This window comes from Arctopsyche grandis, chromosome 2 (genome assembly GCF_051622035.1).
Source record: "Arctopsyche grandis isolate Sample6627 chromosome 2, ASM5162203v2, whole genome shotgun sequence".
Lineage (NCBI taxonomy): Eukaryota > Metazoa > Arthropoda > Insecta > Trichoptera > Hydropsychidae > Arctopsyche > Arctopsyche grandis.
The window spans coordinates 28,016,027-28,023,112 of NC_135356.1; the positions used below are offsets into that span (position 1 = coordinate 28,016,027).

General features: G+C 33.1%; 1 protein-coding gene across 1 annotated transcript in view; it reads right to left on the reverse strand.

The window, feature by feature from the left end:
* The window catches only part of Egfr (epidermal growth factor receptor), a 47,340-nt gene extending 41,373 nt beyond the window's left edge, over nt 1-5,967 (reverse strand). Inside the window, exon 1 of the mRNA XM_077446075.1 lies at nt 5,729-5,967. The gene's annotated coding sequence lies outside the window, so the exon portion shown is untranslated. The remainder of the gene's footprint in view (nt 1-5,728) is intronic.
* Nucleotides 5,968-7,086: the final 1,119 nt, after the last annotated feature.

The window sequence follows — 7,086 nt, forward strand, 5'->3', positions numbered from 1 at the left end:
TATATTGATACTAAGTATATACATATGTAGATAAAGTAAAAATATAAAAAAACCCCTTGAATAGTAATTTATTCATTATAAATACATGTGTATAATATGTTCGTTACATATAAGACAGGGAGACATTAACGTGCAGCCTAGCGCGAAACCTAAAACCGCAACAAATCAAACAGCGTTAACACATTTCAAACACAATACGAGTTATTTACACTTTCAAAGTGACACTTTGACACGCGTTATAGATAGAAAATTAGCGTAGGCAAAAAAAAAGCAAAAGCAACATTCAGACCGTTTCGAGAATTGTATACGCAATCGATCCAACACGTTCGGCGTCTGTAGATGTAAGTAGTAATTTTAATTCGATTCGTAGAAGTCCATTAGTGAATAGAAAAATTATAAAAAGTAGGAAATAATCGTGTACAATGGTTAATAGCCGTATGGTTGCCCACGCGTTTCCTGTGCGGCCTACTTCTGCCCGATAACGTGGGTCGGGTGATTCTTAAAATGTCAGTTTTTATTCAAATGAGATGCCGATTTCGACACATTCCTAGATGCTCGATCGACGATGCCCGAACTGCAGGTTATTGCAGCAAGTCGGAAGGCTCGTGTGCGAATTTCCATATCAGGCGAGGAAAAACTACGACGAGGAAAGGTCCTTATACGGGTATATCCTGATTGATTTTTTCAAAGCGTCGCCATCAGTTTTTGAATGGTCAATATGAATTGGGTACATTTAAACAATGTTTACAATTAATGTAATCATATTCTGTCAAATTTTATATATTGAAACTTTATTGTAATCGAATTTAATGTAATGATATAAAAAAAATACTATGATTTTATTCAATGTACTATTACAAGAAATATTATGATCAGATTTTTTATAATCAAATATATCGAGATTAGACTCTAATGTAATCAAACTACATATGATCAAATTTAACGAAAATGTCAAAACTACTCGCTTAACATCAACGCGATTAATTTGTATGTCTTTTCGTTCGCCCTTTTGATCATTTGCATTATTAAATAGTAGAACAAATTTATGGAAAATATTGTGAATTTTCAACTGAAAAATTGGAAAACATCTAACTATGTAGAGCAGTGTTCCAATTCGAAATATTAGAGTAATTATAAATAAGTAAAGTAACTAAGCAAACATACATAAAATGCGAAAAAAATTAATGGAAAATCCTTTATAATTCAATTTATCATATCATAGACACTGACAATTTTACTTTTCCACTTGTTCTCAAACTATGCTGTCAAAAAACCAGTTACCGAATGATACTTTGTACCTAGAAAAATCTAGTGATCGACGTCGATGGTTATTAATCCAATTACGGCAACTTTGACAGCATGCCAGCATCATCGCTTGACAAGATCCAAAATGTAAATCCGGCAACTTTACGACCTCCTCAACCGCGGTAATACAGTTGCGAGTTGCGCAACTTCAACACCGGATGTATAATGGTAACCGACTATAAACAAAAACACCAAGTTAACGGCTTTATAAATACACACATACACACACGAACGACACGACGACAATGTTTTGAAATTTAACCTGAGGGGTTAGATACGTACATAAATAGGTACGTAGGTATTAGAGGCAACTAAACGGCGACGAAAATTCGGAAGCTGGAAGCCGATAAGACAACACCTTTTTCGGACTAATAGCCCAAGCTACTGATTTATTATGTTTTTTTTTTTATTTAATGCGAAATTCAAACGACGAATTTCCGGTGCCATTTACATGTAACAAAACACCCATATGCATATCCTTAAAATGAAAAGTAAACGGGTATATAAATACAAAGTAAACGGGTATATAAGACATTTTAATGCATATTTATTTGCAATGATTCAATTGAAGTGTAGTGTTTAATTTTATAAATGTTATATAAAGTGTGTTTGTCATTTAATGGTGTGTCAAAAGAGGCTCGTGGGTATGTGTTATATTTGAAAAATACGAACGGTAGATAATTTGCAAAAATTTGCGATATTTTTGGCGTGTTTTCGAGGCGTTGCGACACGTCGCGTCATTGAAACAATTAATTTTGAGGCCCACGTCACGTTTCGTGACCGATTTTTTAACGCTATTTTACGCGAAACGACTGATTTGTTCGCAGATATGCATATACATATGTGTGTATAGAAAAGAGTGCTACAGTTTGAGAAAATAATTATTATATTTGTATGTAGACTAATCTTAAAAAAAATGTATATTGCCGCATTCCAGTATGACTTTAAAACCACAATTAATATTGACATTAGACAGCTGCTCAGTGAAGTTTGCATTTTTTAATTAGTTAGATAACGTGGAGATAAGGTTTAAAAGATGATAAGCAGGGTTCCTATGTGGCAACGTTTGTAAGAATCAGGCTAATGTTCAAGAGGGCATATCGTCCTTTTTAGGGAGACGTAACCTTCGTCTTGTATCGAAACCCACGCTAACTTCGCTACACAGCCTCATGTTTGGAGTGAAAGTTAACAACGGAGCGTTGTTAGACGTAGGCTGCCGAGGTCCAACAGACAACACTCACATTTTACTAGAGGAAAATCATATATTTCTCAAATACAAGGTGATCTATAACTGACTGACTGGTTAGCTTTCGTCTCTTTTCTACAAATACCCGGTAAAATCAACAAACTTGATGAAAAATACAAGGTCTTCAGCTTATGGTGGTTTTCAATCATGCATTTGAGCAATGGTATACTTTTTTTAACTGCTTATTGATCCCAATATATGTACATATGTTAATGAGATGTTAAAATGTTGAAGTCAATTAACAGTTATTGTCAAATGTAGTAACAACTGTCGTATGCAATGGAAAAGGCTGAAGATCCCACGAAACTATCTATTCCAGGCTCGAGTAGGATAAGAAGATGCAGGTGAATGTTTGAATATGTATTATGTTTATATAATATGAATATGCAAAATTGTAAAAACATTACACTACATAGTTGTGAAATATCATTGCAGGCTGTTAGTTCATAAACACAAATTTGAAATATCAACAAGAAGAAAAAAATGCAAGACGTTTAGCCATCAACAAATGCAAGTTATGAATTTGCTTCAATTTCCTTATTGCATTTTAAAAGAAAAACCAGTTTGTAACGCAAATTTTCACTTGAAAAACATCTGCTATCAAAAGTCAATCGTAAGTTGAAAAAAGTGTTTGGCAAATGTGCGATAATTTTAAATAAATATTGAATGCATAGTCGTTCATAGAAGCATGTGTAGTGATTATAAAATGAAATAATATTATGAGGAAATGATCTTCAAGTCTCGTAATAACCAAATCAAACTGTACAAACATGCCAAAATCATTCTAACTTTATTTAGTAAATCAAAACAAACCCGTCAGTCAATTACGGATCAACTTGTACATTACGTACGAGATTCGGAATGAGATTCTCGAGATTTCGACAGGCACTTGCAAACTGGCCGATCGGTTTTATGTACGTGCACCATGACATATACAATATATAAACCCACATATGTACATGCATACACACAATATGAGTCGAATGTTTAAGTTCGAGCGGTTTTCTTGTAGGTATATGAAATGATTGTGTGAACTTTTCCATTGTGTCGCAGGTATACCGTAACAAAACTAGACGCGATAAACGGAAGAGTTCATTTGCTTTTGGTCGCACCGAGTCATGTGACTGTGGAAAACGTATCACGTTTGACCTTAAAATAATTGTACATTTTCATTTTCGGTGAGAAAAATCTGCGTCGCAACCGACCGACTCGTATCTGTTATGCCGAGTGTCGTTAAGAATACCTTTTTGAATTTCGAATGAGTTTTCGCACGATGAAAGTGAACATTTTCGCACTAGCCTGAAGCTGTGTGTATTCTTGATGGAAAATTCAAAAAATTAAATGCAGTTTGCAGTTGATCGATATGCAAAATTTGCTATCTAATAATTAACAGAAACGTTTTATTTAAAGTTCTTGATGGAATTAATCGATGATTGAGTATAGAAAGATCTATTTAAAAAGTTTCATATTTGGTTCATTAATACGCATGTAATTTATAAATTAAAATATTGTGTTATTTATTTTATTCAAATCAATCTTGAGGATTTGAAATAAAAAAAATCACAATATTTTCAATTGGCAAAACATTCAATTGAAATTAGTATATTATGTATATTTGTTTTTAATCATTTGCAATTAAAAACATAAAAATATAATTTTACCTCGTAATTGAAAACAAAATTTAAATATTTTTATACTGCATAGTTATTGAAAATAACATTAAATACTTTAAAAACATTAATTGGCAATTTTTAAAATTATTTTAGAATGCTATTACAAATAATGTATTTCTACATAACGATGATAAAAATTAAATCATGATTTAATTCCAGGACCGTACTAGCGATATATTCATATAATATGTGAAAGTGGCGGAAGTCCAATTTTTAGCTACAAAAACACTATTTCTATTTGACTTAATTCACAAATTGATATCACCCATTTTAATTCAATATGTCCAGAATCTCGGAAAAGCAGTATTACAGGCCCCCAGTATTTTTAAATATTGTTAAACGCAAAACATTACATTTAATGTTTTGCGAAATATTTCTAGAAGTAAGGAAAAGTGGACTTATGCCGCTTTCAAACATAATACTGATTTTATAAGGATTGATTCATATGAAGCCTTGTGCCTATGATCAAGTCGGTAAGGTTGTAATTCAATTTTATAATTCAGTAATTGTAATATATAATTAAAACTCATTTTAACATTCAATATTATCAATATTAAATATTGTTAAACGCAAAACATTACATTTAATGTTTTGCGAAATATTTCTCGAAGTAAGGAAAAGTGGACTTATGCCACTTTCAAACATAACGGCTGATATATTCGTCATAAAAATGACTTTAATTAAAATGAAAAATTTAATTAAATTTAAAAAAATGACTTTAATTTTAAAGCCTGTCATATACTGTCATTTTATTTTTGAAAATTTTATCATTTCTTTGAAATTATATACCATTATGGCCCGATTATACTATATTTTATTTCATTGATTTATATAATTTACTATTTATTCTGTTTGCTTGGATCATATACAAGAGGTTTCATAAATACAAATGGATATACAATTAGGTATACTCCTTATATGCAAACGGACGTTTTAATAAAAGCTGTAATAAATCAAACTTATTAAAAAGAGCTGAAAGTTGTGATCATCAACTGTTACAGCCGGTTAAACGTCAACGGGCGCAACACTAATGCGTACATATACATACATATATATATAAGAAACGTTGAAAGAATCATTAATGCGACACGTGCATACGAAATGCGCATTAGAAATGCAAATAAAACAAAATAATAATAAAAAACAAATAATTAAACATCGATTTCGAATATATTATAGAAATGACGCAGACTCGACTCAAGAGCCGAACGACCCAATTAACCAATACGCATACATACATACAAATCGAAATAATATACACATATAAATGATAATTTGGAACAAAACAAAAAAAAAAAAACAATTGCATCACACACATTTTCGCTCACACGCCGTACGTATATAAATACATACTTACATACGTGTGGGAAATGACCAACTTTCACCTTTATTGCAACGATGATGATGATGATGATGACAATCATCACATGAAACAGTACGGGACGTGCACATTATATACAGTGTAGGATACAATTGCTTTTGAAAACACGCATTAATATCGTACCTTGTGACGGAAAAATCTTTCTGTTTTTATTTAACGTGCAGACACGCATACCATCGGATCCCTGGACTTTCCGGATCGGAGAGTTTTCACATCTCACGTGATTTATCCACTGTGCCACTGCCCTCTGAGGGGGAGGGGTGGGTCGGGGTGCGATTTTTATGCCGTAATATAAATTTAATTTACGACGGTGTAACGTGCGCCGTGTCAAGAACTGGCGCTCTGAAACGTAAGATACGAACAGGTAGGTGTGCATTGAAATATGAGAGGGGCGCAGGGGGGGGAACGGGCGGGGAGGGGGCCTTGTTTGGATCAGAGGTCGACAACAATGTGCGATGGCTGTTGTGATGGATCTGGTACCGTGATGAACCCATATATCGAAGGTGAAAAATCTATACAGGATAATGGGAACGCGAAGAAGTCGCACACAATATATGTACAATACATTTTTAAATACTCTTGAATAACTTTGGGTTTTTCGTGATATATATATCGAACGTGAAAAATCTATACAGGATAATGGGAACGCGAAGAAGCCGCACACAATATACAATATACAATACATTTATAAATACTCTTGAATAGCTTTGGGTTTTTCGTGAATCGATTGACATTTGATCTTCTTTGTCAATACTATACAATACGGTTTTCTCATATCTGAGGGTCGTGACATTACCGTCTACAAACTGCGCCATGGTGTTCCAGACCTCTCTACACCTTGATTACTATCTACACTTTTCAAATACCTGGTCACTACATCTTGTGAGGATCTTCTTCTTCCTCTGCTTCCCTCAACGCTTCTTAGAATAACCAATTTTCAGTCCTGGTCTCTAGTCCTAACAAACTGGAGGATACGCCTGCAAACTGAATCTAACGGCATGGCATACCTACATAGGTAGACTCCAGCCATGACGGGCGGATCCTCGTGTCATTGCTAATTCGCACGATCTTATTATTTCTTTTGCCAAATACAATTTTAATATTCAATAACACATAATCTATATCGATATATATAAAAATCAATTTTTATCTGTCTGTCACGTATGCGTTCCTATATCATTTATCTGGTAGTCTGCGCTCATCATTGTTTTCATGATTGATTGTGATTTATGAGTGGAATTTTGATTAACTCTCTTCCATTTGGGCCTCACAGGGATGTTTTGTATTTGCAGTTGGTTCTTATTTATTGGAACTGGCTGTAGGTGCATGGTATTCCTTATGTTATATTTTATATTTTTACGTATCTGCTATTATAATAGTTATTGTTTTTTATGATTATGAATAAATGTATTATTGTCTGTGTATATACATATGTTAATATTTATTTTTCTTTCTCTCTTTTCTTTTATAAGACATTCCCT